This window comes from Microcaecilia unicolor, chromosome 6 (genome assembly GCF_901765095.1).
Source record: "Microcaecilia unicolor chromosome 6, aMicUni1.1, whole genome shotgun sequence".
In the NCBI taxonomy this organism is placed as follows: domain Eukaryota; kingdom Metazoa; phylum Chordata; class Amphibia; order Gymnophiona; family Siphonopidae; genus Microcaecilia; species Microcaecilia unicolor.
In genome coordinates, this window is record NC_044036.1 from 95,152,385 (window position 1) to 95,168,338 (window position 15,954).

Below are 15,954 nucleotides of genomic sequence, written 5' to 3' on the forward strand. Positions count from 1 at the left end.
ATTAGTCTGCACCTCAGAGATTGTCGAGGGCCTTTACAGTGTGAAAGCATTAAGAGGAAAATAATGGGGGAGTAGCCTTCAACCTTATGGTAACTACTTCCAGGAAAAAAGTACAGTAGCTAAACATTCTCTTTCTTCCTTCACTTTCACACTGTGCAGGAGAAGGAGGAGGAGGTAGATACTTCCGTAAGAGGAATGTTAAATGGTCTCCCATGAAGTTGCCTGGCTTGAACTCAGATTAAAAATTCTCTCATAACAAGGACTTTCAAGCTAAACTGGGCTGGCAACAGTGAGCAACTGTGTGGAATCCAAAGTCATTTCTGGTGTTCATCCATCATTTCCCTTTCCTAATTAATCCTTCGGTTCAGGCATTTGCTCCTCTTCTTCGGGACTACTTAGTCTTGTTTTGTTGTTATATGAGAATCTCATTTTGAGGGATTCAGAACTTCAATTGGGAACCACTCTTTTGAAATTAGAACCAAAAATGCCTGGTTTCAAAAGCAGTATCCAGAATGATCATCCTAGTCCATTTCTGGGTCTTCTCTTTATTTATCAGACTTGGAATTGCATAGGAAACACTGTTCCAAGTCACTCATGAAAGTAAATTGTGATTTACAGTTATAAACTGACTGTCTGCAAATACATGAAAGGGATAATTTCATAACAGGGTATCTAAGTGAAATGTACAAAGGTTCATCTATTTTATGCCTGTGTTATAAAGACAAACTAACAGTGGTTCTCTTCAGTAAATCAAAAATAAGTACCTCCAAACATACAAACCTGGGTTTTATACAGCAGATTGCATGTGTGTCAGCATTTTTCTGCTTTTGGTATGACATACGGAAGAATTTTGGATGCTGTCCTGAAGTTTTACTGTGGTGGTTGATCCCCAAAGCATGCGTTGCTGCCAAAACATTTATGCCAGGTTTCTGAATTGCATAAGCTGGGTTTCTATATGTTCTTAGTGGGCAGATGTGGACACATTGTGGACTGTGAATAACTAAAGGAGACAGATGATGAATTAATGCATAGAGGTTGTAGTGAGCCACTGAGCCCAATTGGTATCTTACTATCCACTATTCAAAGTGATTTAACAGGGCAGGACAGTCTCCTGCCCAGTTAAATCACTTGTGTCTACCTAAACACTGATATTCAGCTGCACTTAACTATACAAATACAAAACATTCTTAGAGTCTGCAACTATCTCTTGGTACAATGCATATCCCATATAAGAAGCTAGGCCCATCCTGGGAATTACTCTACAATTTAGTTCAACTCAATAAAAACTTTTTAAAAAGAAAATCATTTAAAAACTTTCAAAATAGTACATAATTCCTTATTATCCAAACTTGGTAAGGAATAACCAAATCCTGTCAAAAATACATTTTTGACCGTAAATCCGTAGGACTGGGAAATTGTAATTTCAAAGAATTTTTTAATAACTGTGGTCTTGTTCTCCCTAATAATCCTACCAAAGATACCATATAGCAAGGCAAGGTGACTGCATATAAACTATATTAAAAACCAAAATACACCATTTAAAACATCCTGCCTTTCTCAAAATTCATGATAAAATCTGTGGGGCTGAAGATAAGATGGCGTTTGCGTACCACAACGAGGCTGCTACCTTTACTGCTGAACAGCTGCAGCAGTTAACAGCCACAATTTCGTGGGTGCTGGAACCCCAGTTGCTTCGGCTGTCCGGCCAGCGCCAACAGTTTGAGCAACTGCTGGAAGAATCTTCACAGAAGGCTGGAAACCTAGAGCAAAGAGTGTCAGACTTGGAGGATACTTCCGCCATGGGGGTGACTCAGCTAGCACAACTTCAGACGCAATTCCATCAGCAGGCCCTGAAGCTTGACGACCTCGAGAACCGCTTGAGGCGAAACAACTTATGGCTTTTACGCTTGCTGGAGAGTATCTGCTCTCACGCCGCATAGAGGCATGGTTCGTGACCCCGTCTCCCGCTTTGGCCTGCAAAGACCAGCTGCTTTTGGAACAGGCTCACTGTGTGGGCATCAAGAGGGACAGAGCCACACGCCTAGAGCAATTGTGGCTCGTTTATTGAACTGTGCTCACAAAACTGAGCTGCTGCAACTGTAGAGAAAATCAAGGGACTCTTTGGAATATGTAGGAGAGAGACGTTATTTCAGGATTATTCCCCAGTGCTCCTGGAGAGACGTTGTAAGTTCTCTGCCCTTTGCACTATCCTACATGAACAGAACATTCAGTTTCTTTTTTTGTATCCAGCGATTTTGAAAGTTTATCATGAGGGTCAGTGGCTTGTTTTTGAGGCGCTATCTGAGGCACAGGATTTCATCAATCACTTCATTTGGAACTTTACATTATTGAGTGCTCTGGTTTGACTGTTTCATTGCCTGCATTTCCATAGGTTTCTCTTTATGTTTCAGCCACTAGTTTCCCTTTATAGTATATTCAGTAACTATTGTCATGAACCTGTGCTTAATTGGGCTGGGGAAGGGGGCCTCCTAGCCGGAATAGTGATAGCTTCCCTGCACTTAGTAGTGGGGTGGTCAATGTTTATTTGGGGCTGGGCTGGGGTAGGAGGAGAGTTTGAGAGGGGGTATTGCACTGCAAGAGAAGGGTTTTAACTTGGGTTTTCTAAGATTTGTTGCTGATTTGGTGTGAATTGGTTGAGCATGTAGTTCTTCCATGGATGTGATATATGGTTTTGTGTGAGTGGTTATAGACCACCACCCCCCCCCCCCCCAGGGGTGAGGGTTGGACACCCTGGGACAGTTCCACTTCAGTATTTTTGTCTCACCTTAGCTGCCCCAGTCTACTAACAACTCAATTCACCTCCTAACCTGGAATGTCCGTGGGATCTCCTCCCCAATAAAGCATTCCAAGATATTACAAGCACGTAACAGACATAAAGCTGAAATAGTTTGTTTGCAGGAGACACAATTATCTCTGGAGGAACAGCTTAAACTGTGTCAAGAGTGAGTGGGAGCTTCATTGTTCTCCTGCCTCAGGCAGAAGAGGTGGTGTGGTAGTGCTCATATGGAAATCTTTGGTCTGCCACACTCAGCATTTTTTTAATGACCCTTCTGGCCATTTTGTGGGGGTTCACATTCATTTGTAGGGAAGGCTTCTATCTTATTGTCTATATATGGCCCTGTCACTCATGACACCCACTTCTTACCCACCTTTACTCGCACCCTCCCTTTGGTGGTAGTGGGGCACATGAATTTGGTCCTTGACCTGGGTAAGGATCACTCAGCCCTCCCCCCAAAGGAAGTCTCTCTGGTGTAGATCAGCGGTTGGAATATTTTTGCAAACCTTTTATCTGGTTGATCCTTGGTGGTTGCTCCATCCAGAAGAGAAGGACTTTACTCATACCTCCAGCACACACCCGCTTGCACTACATTTTTATGCACAAGATTTTTTTCCATAGAACCTCCGCTGCCACAATTGGGCCAGAGGAAATTTCTGATTATGCAGTGGTGTGAGTTGAGCTAGAAGCACCTTTTATTTTTGTCATTCACCGGGGTGGTGGTTTCTTTCTTATCTGTTCTCATCCACTGACTTTTCTAAGTCTCTGGTTAAACACTGGGAGAACTTCCTTTCTCATAATCAGCAGCATATGGATGATCCCTTGTTGTTTTGGCCAATTGCTAAGGCAGTGCTTCGGGGGGATGTCATTGCTTTTGTCCTGTTTGTCTGTCCTACTTAGATTGTAAGCTCTGTCGAGCAGGGACTGCCTCTTCATGTTCAAGTGTACAGCGCTGCGTACGTCTAGTAGTGCTTTAGAAATGATAAGTAGTAGTAGCTCAGAAAACAGCAAGGCAAACGATCTGCGAAATCCAATGTAGAAAATGAGCAAGCAGGTCAGTATATAATCCAAAATATTTTATTGAAGATACCGTATATAAGACAATGGCAACTGTCTTATATACGGTATCTTCAATAAAATATTTTGTAGTAGTAGTAGCTTACATAAGCGCCCTCAATCGGTGTATCTCTCAAGGCATTGTGGAATTGGAGAGTATACTTAGAGCCCTGAAGCGGCACTGTATTCGTCAACCTACCGCTGGGCTTTTCGAATCTCATGGCCACAAGAATGGCTCTTAATGAGCTACCCCATGAATCTGTCACATGCCAGTTGCCTTATCGGAAATATAAGTATTTTAAGTCTGGTAGAATACTGGCGAGTATTACAAAGTCATGGAGCCAGTCCCTGTACATTTCTGTGATACCAAAATGCCCAGGGGAGTTTACTTCCAAAATGGAGGAAATATCTGAGGTATTCCTTCAGCATTTTTTGGCGCTTTATGCTGCTGGAGATGAGAGTGGTTTGGACCCTGCGGAGAATCTAAATTATTTGACAGTCTACTATGCCCCAGCTCTTTCCCATGGAGGTAGGAGCATTAAACTTCCCACTGTCTGCCAAAGAGGTTCCAGGAGACATTTGAGCACTAAAACTGTGCTCAGTGCCGGGCCCAGATGGATTCACTGGGGAATTCCAAAAATTACTTCAGAACCACCTTAGTGGTCCCCTATAAGATTTTTATGAAACAGTTATTACAGAATGAAAGTTTCCCCTGCATACTAATACTGCCCTCATCACTTTATTGCCCAAACCGAGATGTTTGAGCACTGGCACTCTCAGGGTATCTTATATTTGCATCAGCTGTTGACGGAAGACGGGCAGTTGCAATTGTTTGAAGACCTGAGTGCGGTCTATTCTTTGCCTCTTACAGATCGGTTTGCTCACATTCAACTGATTCATTATGTGTGCAGCCTTCGATGGGGTAATCTAAGTGAAGATGTTCAAGATACGTTCAATGAGGTCCTACCACTTGGCTCTCAAAATAAGGTGCCCTTGACTTACCATCATCACTTTCTTCAAGACTTGACGGAAGAGTTGGACTATGCTCAATTGGCTACTTTGTGGTCTGCAGACCTGGGAGTTAGTTTTTCCACAGCTCAGATAAAGAATTATATGTTGCGAGTCCGGCAATGGTTGAGTAATGTAGTGCTATGGGAGCAGCAATACAGGTTCATGCCGTGACTTTATATATCTCCTCGCCGAATGTCCCGAACCTTTTCAGGATCTTCTGGGGAATGCCCGAAATGTCAGGCCCCTACAGTTTCCCTAGGTCATATGTTCTGGAGCTGTCCCTATATTCTAGAGTTCTGGACTCTTAAGTATTTCAACAAATCTGGGCTCAATGGTTGTGTAGAGTGGACTTAACACCTACAGTATTATTTGACTTTTTCCAAATTCTGGCACCTGTGCCTTCTGGGCTGAGAGGTTTTCTCTGCAGACCTATTTTGATGGGGATAAAGTCGATCTTGCTGAACTGAATGCAATCCTCTGCTCCCACTATAGTGTTTTGGAAGACACAGCTCATTTTTCTGCTTTCCATGGAACGATTGGATATAAAAGACATTTTCTCATCATGGGGGGTGGGGGGGAGAAATTTCAGTGGACATGGGAGAGATTCTGGACAAGGTTGCAGCCAGTAGCATGCAGTAGAATTCTCAGGCAGTCACATTTTTGAATACTGTTTCCAATAGTATTTCTAGTTCACTCTCGAGTGCATGGGTGGCGGGGAGGAATAGGGTGGACTATAATGGGGGTAGTGGTTGAGGATTGGAGATTATTGAAAATTGTTTAGAGATGTGATGCACTGTCAGCATCTGTATATTGCTGATCTTACTGTTCCTTATGTTGGTTCTGCTGTACTGTTTTTGTTGCTTTGTTAATAAATATGATTGAAACAGAAAGTAAGGTTTCGCTGTCAACTGAGAACTTGCCTGACTTAATTTCAGAACAGTTACAGAATCTAGTCGTAATGTCTTTGGATTACTGTAACTTGATTTACTTTGGCCTCCCAACCTCCTTAATTAAAGTGATTTACAAATTATGGCTGCTTGAATGACTGAAAAACAAGGTATGAAAATGTAACACCTGTATTACAATTGTACTGGCTGCCAATCGACTATTGTATTCATTCTATGGTTCTGATCTTGGTTTCTAAGGCACTAAGGGACCCTTTTACTAAAGTGAGGTAAACTTTGCAGTTACTGGAGTGGAGGAGTGGCCTACTGGTTAGGGTGGTGGACTTTGGTCCTGAGGAACTGAGCTCAATTCCCACTTCAGGCACAGGCAGCTCTTTGTGACTATGGGAAAATCACTTAACCCTCCATTGCCCCATGTAAGCCAGGAAAGCATGGGGTACAAATGTAACAAAACACAGGACTTTACCACTGAGTAAGTGCAAATTTTATGAGGCACCAAGGTGGGGGCGTGGATTTTCCTATTTAGGTCACATGTTAATGTTTCCATTAGCATGTGGTACCTGCTGGCAGTTAAAGTGAAAGCATTCAGTGCCTTCTATTTAGAAGGTGGTAAATGGTCCCGCATTAACTGCGCTGTAGCAGGTCAGCACATAGTATATCCAGCGCACTACCTGATAACACTTTCACACTCATTCTCTGCCCATGCCCTGCCCCCTAGCACAAAAAGTATATAACACGTGGTTTACCACATGGTAACTGATGAGTATTCTGCAAAACCCTTACTGCAGTTGTGCGATGGCAGTTCCGATTAATACAGAGAGGCAAAGTCGAGCCACAGCAAAAGTCCAGAAATCGGAACAAAGCAGCCAGAAGAACCAACTAGTGGCTGATAAGAAAAGAATTTACTTCAGTTATGAAGCAGTGCACACTGGCCTCCAGGAGTCCAGTATAGGTAATCTTTGTGCATTGAAATTTCTCTCTCAAGCAGTGTCATTTGTTCCTATTCACAAAGGTTAAATATGGCCCTGGTGCAGGCAGTCCAGCTGCCAAAGCATGTTGGGCTATGACTAAGACAACTAAATGGTAGGACAATATATTACTCACTTCATCATTAAAGATTGCTTCTCAAATAAATTCTTTTCTTATCAGCCATTAGTCGATTCTTCTGGCTGCTTTGTTCTGATTTCTGGAGCTTTGCTGCGCTAGCAGTTACCAGGAGGGTAAACTGCGTATTAAGTGCTTAACACACTTTAGCAAAAAGGCCTGTTAATTAAAGTGCAGTAAGCATTTAGCAGACAAAAAAATATGTTATAACATCATAAATGCAGTAACTGTTATTGCACTGTCATGACAGTATACGCTAATTCACACACTAACTGCATGTCGTAGTAGGGGACAAGAAAAAAAAACTGGTTCCTCATTTATTTATTAAGATTCTGCTCACACCTTTTTCAGTACTCTGGATATTTCTTTGTCCCAGGAGGACTCATGATCTAAGTTTGTACCTGAGACAATGGAGGGTTAAGTGACTTGCCCAAGATCACAAGGAGCAGCAGGGATTTGAACTGGCCACCTCTGGATTGCAAGACTAGTGCTCTAACCACTAGGCCACTCCTCATCAGGGTCCCAAAAATTCTCCACCCCCATCAGTATTTCAAAATCAGTTCAAACTCTGTTAAGCATAAAGAGCCTCACTTGACCCTAATCAGTAGTACCATGAGACCCCTCATTTTACACCAGGGCCAGTGATGGGAAAGGAGCATTTAGGGACTGCTCCTGCCATCCCTACCCCACCACTGGGGAGATGCTCAGAACTCCCGCAGTAAAGCCAACAGCACAGAACCCATACCGCTGAAACAGTGAAGAAAACTAGCTCACCACGGTTGTATTCAAATTATATGTGCACTGTAAAAGTGAAAGCAAGGGCGAAATGTGCTTGGTGCATGTGCAGAAGAGTTTTGCGGTAAGCTCAGCTCTTGTGCACATGCGCCAGTGAAACCCAAAAGTGAAGCACATATTGGATTCTGTGTTCCGTGCTTTTAAATATAAGCGTTTCAAATTTTTTTTTTTTTACATGGAAGAGATATTTAAGAGCAGGAAACAGGTGGACTTCCAAGACTGTATTTTTAAACAGATCTCCACGTCATGCAAAATTTCAATCCTTGCAACCTCTCCTTTTAGGCTTTTTCTAATTTCCTCATTTCATAGTGGTCTAACCTTTCTTAGAGTTAAATGCCACTGCAGTAATTTTACTTAAATCAGGTCTTGTGTTCCATCGAGAATGAGCTCTAATGTAGTTCTCCCTCTCATCGGTTCCATGACTAATTGCACAATGACGTAATCATTAATAGCATAAAATAACTATACCTCTCTAGCATATCTGCTGAAACGTTATACAATCGATTGGGGTATCTGAAATCTCTCACTTATCTACAGCTAGAGTTATTAACTTACAATACTATGTTACTGCGTATTTGCATCATTAACACAGGTTATTAGTAATAAGGTCCCATTGCATACAATGAGACCTGCTGGAAAATAATGGGTGTCAATACTCAGCCGGTGGAGATCAGCATTTTGCTGACCGCTGCTGGCGTTATGCCCGGAAATTGAATGCTGGGGCCTTGTCTGGGCTTTGGCATTGAATTTCCAGGTTTGCAGAGCAGGCTAAATCATAGCTGGTTAACGGGCCCTTTTACTAAGGGCCTCCTGCAGGCCTACCGTGCACTAAAAGAGAACTACCACAGGGCGTGCTGAGGTGTCCCTTAGCACAAGTAATCCCAAGCTGTAAAATATATTTTCATTTCTAGCACAGGAGGCGTGTCCATGGATGGAAAGTAGGAATGCCTGTGCTAATCAGGTAGTGCGGGCACATTACCGCTACCCAATTAGTGCAGGGAGCCCTTACCGCCTCCTAAACAGCTGAAAGTAAGGGCTCCCACAGTAATGGCTATGCGCTAATGTTGAAATTAGGGCAAGGCCATTATAAAAAACTATGGCAGGGCGGCCATTTTACCACCATGCTAAAAATGGCAGCAGTGCATGGAAAACCCACATGCTGACAACAGTGCCAGCCACTTTTTGGCGTGGCTTGGTAAAAGGATACCATAGTGTGATATTTAGCACTTAGGGTCCCTTTTACTAAGGCGCCACAAAAAATGACTTGCGCTGGTGTAGGCATGTGTATTGGATGCGCGGTCCATTTTTCAGCATGTCTTCAAAAAAGGCCTTTTATTGTGGCTGAAAATGGATGTGCGGCAAAATTAAAATAAGCACGTGTCTTTTTGGGCCTAAGACCTTACCACCAATCACTGACTTTTCTCATGCATTAACTGGGCGGTAATCGTCAGCACATGTATACTGCCGATAATCGCATGGTTAGCGCTATGCAGTAGAAAATAGAAAATATTTTCTGCCACACGTTTTAGACATGCATCAAAAATAGAATTACTGCCCAGGGCACGCAGTAGCCGGGCGGTAGTTCTAATTTGATACGCGTTGGACGCACGTAGGCACCTACACGACTTAGTAAAAGGGTCCCTTAACCGGCTATGGGGCACTGCATAAAAATAGGACTGACTTTTATGTGGTCCTATTTATGAAGTTACCTTGGCCAATTAAGTACTGAATATAAGCAGTTAACTGGCCAAGTGCTGACTCCACCCCCAGAACACCCCCAAAATTGCTGGTTTTGAGATATGGTGAAAATGTTGGGTTAGCACCTAACTAACCTGCTAAGTGCCATCGAAAATGTCTGGCTGTCCCTGAACAAATGATTTAACTGGGCAGGAGTAATTTCTGGCTGGTTAAATCACTCTGAATTTTGACCCATATGTGTGTAAATGGCATGGTAGTGCACATTAATAACCATAGCCATTCATTTTCCTATCTTTAACTGTATTAGCATTTCACACTATGTTTCTGCATTGTGGCCAGGTGACCCCTACTGCTGTATTCCTCCCTCCATCAGGATAGTAGTCATTTCATAACAGGCTGCCCAATTTGTGCAGCAGATATGCACATAAGTTACATTTATTTTCTAAGAGAAAATATGAGCATGTTTTCTCTTTGAAAATTATTCCATGGGAGGAACCTGCATGCTTTTTACTTGCTGTTCAGTACACACAAATATTCCTGTGTATTTTATGCACATATGCATATTTTTTATACAGCATGCATGGAAGCCCAAACTATGCCCCAACCCTGACCCCGGAAATTGCTCCTCTCAGGTCATATACATTTCTGCACATATAGGGGTAATTTTATAAAATCATTTTTGCATGTATCTGGCCACATACACATAAAATTCTGACTGGCGTAAAAGTGTGCAAGATTTATTTTTTTTTATTTATTTGTTACATTTGTATCCCACATTTTCCCACCTCTTTGCAGGCTCAATGTGGCTTACACAGTACCGTAATCGGCGTTAACTGATTCTGGTGTGCACAAATACAAGGTGTGAGTAATATCAAGGTGATATTATGGTACAGTGAGATACATGTATGGTAAAGACAGTTGAGGAGAACTTAGTGAGGGAAAGGAAGAGTTAGGATATGTCCATTACGATCTTTGGTTACGTTATGTCGCAATTATCCAGGTTTTTTATGTTGGGTCGGTGGGGTATGACCTTCTGAACAGTTCTGTTTTTAGTGTTTTCTGGAAATTCGAGTGGTCGATTGTGGTTTTTACTGCTTTTGGTAGTGCGTTCCACAGTTGTACGCTCCGGTAGGAAAAGCTGGATGAATAAGTGGATTTGTATTTAAGTCTTTTGTTGCTTGGGTAGTGGAGGTTTAGGTATGATCATGCTGATTTTATGGTGTTTCTGAGTGGCAGGTCGATGAGGTCTGACATATATCCCGGTGCCTCACCGTAGATGATTTTGTGAACTGTCGTGCAGATTTTGAATACGATACGTTCCTTAATTGGAAGCCAGTGCAGATGACACGATGGTGCATACTTTGCCAACAGGTGTGTACAGGGGCAAAGTTGGAGCAGACCGCTGGCAGAGCTCAAAAGTACACATGTAGATTATAAGATAGATGGAATTATGCACCTCAAAACAGGTGTAAATGTCTAGGAGGCCCTTTTACAATGCCATGGTTAGCACTAATGCGCACTTCCCATGTTAAAAACACCTACCGCGGGGTATGCTGAGGCATTGCATGGTAGTTTTGGCGCTTCCCAAGTGTTAAATAATAATTTATATTTCTTAATGGTGGGAGTGTGTTTCAGGGTGGAGAGAGGGTGTGTTCAGCGCGAATGGGTTAGCCTTTGAGCATTGCCATGCGTGTTATTATCATGTGAGTCCTTACCACCTAGAAAATAGATATTTTTTTAAGGGCTCACTTGCTAATGGAAAAATTAGCTTGTAGTCATTATTGCCAATATACAAAAATTGGCCATTTTACCTCCACTTTAAAAGGTGGCCTCAGCGCACAGGAAACCCACACGCTAGTAATAGCACAGGCCACCTTTTAACACAGCTTAGTAAAAGGGCCCCCTATGTCTTCAATGTAGATGCAATTTCTCCAACACTATCACTGTTCCCTCTAAGCTAAGCAGGATTCCTCTATCTACCATCCTGCCAGTGGGAGGTGCTGTTTCACTATCACATTTTCAATAGTGAGGGACAGGCAAGTTCTGCAGGACTCCAGGGAACCTTCCTGTCCCTAGAGATTGAAAACACAATGCAGTTGGAGGACTCCTGCTCAGCTTAGAGGGAACAGTGCTTATTAAAGTATTTTATGAAGACACACAGATGCTTATTTGATTTTATAAAATAGCACCTAGGTAGGTGCCTAATTGCCCTTAACTAGGTGCCCTCTTTTAAAAGTTATCCTCACAGGGTAATTGTAGGGATCTTCTAAAGTTGTGTTGGGGTATGTACAAGTAAAATGTAGGAGTGCAGAAAACATGTGTCAATGCTTATTTGATCTGCATGTAGGCATTCCTGAGGTGACAAGAGGCACAGATTTTATAAAATACATCAGTATACACATAAGAACAATTTTATGAAGAGACACCTAGATTCAGGCATCCAGAGATGTCAACTAGGAGGAGTCTTTTCTATAAAGGAATGTAGGTGCCTATGTTCTATTATAGGATACTAGCATAACCAGGTAGCAATGTTTACGCGTCATCACATATACCAGCCACAGAGCTGGTATAAGCGTGAGTGCGAGCAACCTGCATAATTTACAGTATTCTGTAAGTTACACATGTAACTGGGAGCCCCGCCTATATCCCACTCATGTTCCACCCCTTGCAAATATTTATTTATTTAAGCATATTTGATATACCGCTATGGCCCACACATGGACATGAGGCGGTTAACAATGAATAAAGAAATAGGCACCCTGCAATTTAAGCAGGATTTGCAGAATAGCGCTTAGGGGCTGGTTCCGGGAGACTGTTTTATAAGGCTTAAAATAGACAACATTTGGATTTTTCACATTAGGCATCATGTTATAAAAGTACACACAGAATTTAGTAAATAGTGCCCAAAGTTAGGCGCCAGAAAGAGCTATGCTAAGACAGTATTCTGTAAAGGGCATACCGTGCAGAGTGCCCTTTGCAGAATACTGTCTTAGCACAGATCTTGTGTCTCTAACTTTGAGCACAGCACTTATGCCCGTTGAAAGGTGGTATAAATGCTGGCATGCATCTAATAAATCACTAACAACTATGAAATCCCAAGGGAGAGATAAGTTTGCTCCTTTCTGCTCTTCAACATTCTGGTGCTTTTGTATATTTTGTATAGACATAATTTTGGGATTTTGTATGGATATATGTTTTTGATTATTTTTTATTAGTCTTTTCAGTCAGCGGAATTGGGGAAGGGTGTATATGGATCTCTTTTGAAGTTTTCACACTCCTGTTTGGATTCAGTTATATGTATTGTGTCAATTATGTGTTTTACATATAAAGAAAAAATAAAAATTAAAGGGTTACAAAATAAGGAGTATAAATGATGCTGCGGACCACAGTAGAGAACAGGCTGGTGCTGGCAGCAGGGCAGCATATAGGAATCACTGTTGCCGTCGCCTTTTGGAAAATGGAAAAAAGGTAAACTCAGGGAAGGGGTAAAAGAAGGAAGGGGGGAGATGCCATGGCCCGGGGGTGATGACAGCATTTCATCCCTGCCTCAAGTCCAGATACACAAAGGTTCCCATACAGAATCCATCCAAAATTAATTGAAAGCTACTAAAATACACAAGATCAAAAGCAGATGAAAGTTCAAATTATAATACCAGCACTTTTCCTCTTTTATTTACAATACATCAAGATGGTCTAAGAGAGTACTTATCACAGTTTCCGTACTGTAATTAGCATGAAAACCTGATTGAAAATTATGCAAAATATCAAATTTCTCAAGACATCGTATCAATTGCATGGTTACTAGTCCCTCTAATACTTTCACAAAAAATGGAATAGAAGCAACAGGTCTAAAGTTAGACACAAGATGAGAAGACACTTTTGGATCTTTCATAAATGATGTAGAAGAATATCTTTCGTATGTGTTGTAAATTTGCCTGTTCAAAGTGATGTATGCACCTAATCCATTCATCACTTTTAATACATACATTTTGGAGTAAATCCAACAAAAAGTTTGCTCACTGATTTTTAACTCTTTAATATACCTTTGATCAGGGCCGGTCTTAGCAAGTGCGGGGCCCTAGGCAGACCAATTTGGTGGGGCCCCACCATAGCCCCACCCCACCGTAGCCCCACCCCTACCCTAGCGCCACCCCATTGATAAGATTATTCCATTTTTAGAACATTTTTTTATTTATGAAATTTCAAATAAAGACAAATGAAGCTAAACTTGTACAAAAAACTGATTGAAATAATAAGCACAATGCTATCATGAAACCTCCCCTCCCCAGAAATTATTCAGTTCAAGTCCACTACAATTAGTAGTTCCAATTCTCATAACAAAGGAGAATAAAGGAAAAATATTAAGAAAAGATTCAGTACTTTCAAATTCCCCTATTACTCTGTAACCCATATATGCAATAAAATAAAAATGAAATGAAAATATATACAATAAAATAAAGTGATATGTAAAATATAATGTACAATATAAAAACATATAGACCACCAAGGTATTAAAATTGTTTTAAAATATATACCACAACTCTCTGACTCAAGAAGACTCCGACTCTGTCATCCATAATTGTCTGACAACACACAGAAAAAAAATAAGTAAAAAAAAAAAAAAAGTCACAATTAATACCTTATACACCAATATACCAGCCATACGGAAAATGCAGATTATCAACAATATGAAGCTAGCAAGTGATCATAATATCACAATTCTCATGTAGAGCCACAAAACACCCTTTAGAGATAATGTGTCATGATTTAGGCTCTACACCCTTTCCGATGTTTGGTGCCACCTTAGTAAGGCCAACACACAATCTCTCCACTGCAAAACACTATACACAAACGTGTGCAAAAACACACTCATAACCTTAACAAACCATAAGCAGCACTAATTCCAAGGACAGGACGAGCTACAACCTTATGCATGGCGTGGAAAGGCAACTGTAATTACACCGGGCTCTAAAACACCAGTGCACAACCTAGTGAAAAAAAAAAAAGGGCTGCAAACTATACGCTAGCAGAATACTGCACCTTCCTTGATCACACCTGAAAAACACATGAATGCAAAATACTGAACTGGAAAGTTACCTCAAGAAGTCAGACTCAGCATGCAGCAATACTACAAAAATTAAAACTTACATGAAAAATATCACAGATGCACATTTCCAAAAACTGACATATTCCAATTAATAAATCCTGAATAAAATAGTTTTTTTCTACCTTTGTTGTCTGGTGACTTTGTTTTTCTGATCATGCTGGCTCAGTATCCGATTTTGCTGCTATCTGTCCTCTTAACTCCGTTTCCAGGGCTTCCTTTCCATTTATTTCTTTACTTTCCGCCTTTCTTCTTCATTTCTTGCCCTACATCCGTAAGTAAAAGCTGGGTCCTCCGCAGACTTGACTGTCCAGTGGATCCAGCTTCTGCCTATTTTCTATATCCATGTGCACTTTTTCTCCTCTCTTCCTTTTCCCTCACCTCATCTCCTTCCTCACTCTTCCCTCGCCTCCATCCATGTCCAGCATTTCTTCTCTCTCCTCCATCCACCCATGTCCAGCGACCCTCCTGTCCCCCCTGCCATCCATCTATGTCCAGCAACCCCCCCTGTCCCCTCTGCCCTCCCCTGCCATCCACCTATGTCCAGAGACCCCCTCCCCTCCATCCTCCCATGTCCAGCGACCCTCCTGTGCCCCCTGCCCTCCCCTGCCATCCACCTATGTCCAGAAACCCCCTCCCCTGCCATCCACCAATGTCCAGTGACCCTCCTGTGCCCCCTGCCCTCCCGTGCCATCCACCTATGTCCAGAAACCACCTCTCCTGCCATCCACCCATGTCCAGCGACCCTCCTGTGCCCCCTGCCCTCGACCTATGTCCAGAAACACCCCTCCCCTGCCATCCACCCATGTCCAGCGCCCCTCCTGTCCTCCCTGCCCGCCCCTGCCATCCACCTATGTCCAGAAGCCCCCTCCCCTCCATCCACCCATGTCCAGCGACCCTCCTGTCCTCCCTGCCCGCCCCTGCCATCCACCTATGTCCAGAAGCCCCTCCCCTCCATCCACCCCATGTCCAGCGACCCTCCTGTCCCCCCTGCCAACTGCCATCCACCTATGTCCAGTAACCCCCCTCGTCCCCCCTGCCCTCCACCCATGTCTCCTCGTTCCCCTGCTGCTCCCCCTTCCTCCAGCCACCTGAGACCCCTTCTGTCTGAGCCCCCCCCTCCCTGACCCGCCAAACGACCCTCTTCTGCCACCCAACCCGCCCGCACCTCACCTGACCCAGTATTTTTTAAAAACCTCCAAGCGGCAGTGCCTCGCATCTGAGAGAAGAAAACTCACTTCGTCGTTGGCCGGCCTTCCCTCAAGTCCCGCCCTCTGATGTAACTTCCGCAAGGGCGGGACTTGAGGGAAGGCCGGCCAACGACGAAGCGAGTTTTCTTCTCTCAGACGCGAGGCACCGCCGCTTGGAGGTTTTTTAAAAATGCTGGGTCAGGTGAGGTGCGGGCGGGTCGGGTGGCAGAAGAGGGTCATTTGGCGGGTCGGGGAGGGGGGGCTCAGATGGGAGGGGGTCTCAGGTGGCTGGAG

At 42.9% G+C, this 15,954-nt stretch overlaps 1 protein-coding gene across 1 annotated transcript in view; it reads right to left on the reverse strand.

Annotated features, from left to right (window-relative positions):
• Nucleotides 1–15,954, reverse strand: part of CACNA1E (calcium voltage-gated channel subunit alpha1 E) — a 786,482-nt gene that overhangs the window by 504,121 nt on the left and 266,407 nt on the right. The window lies entirely within an intron of this gene.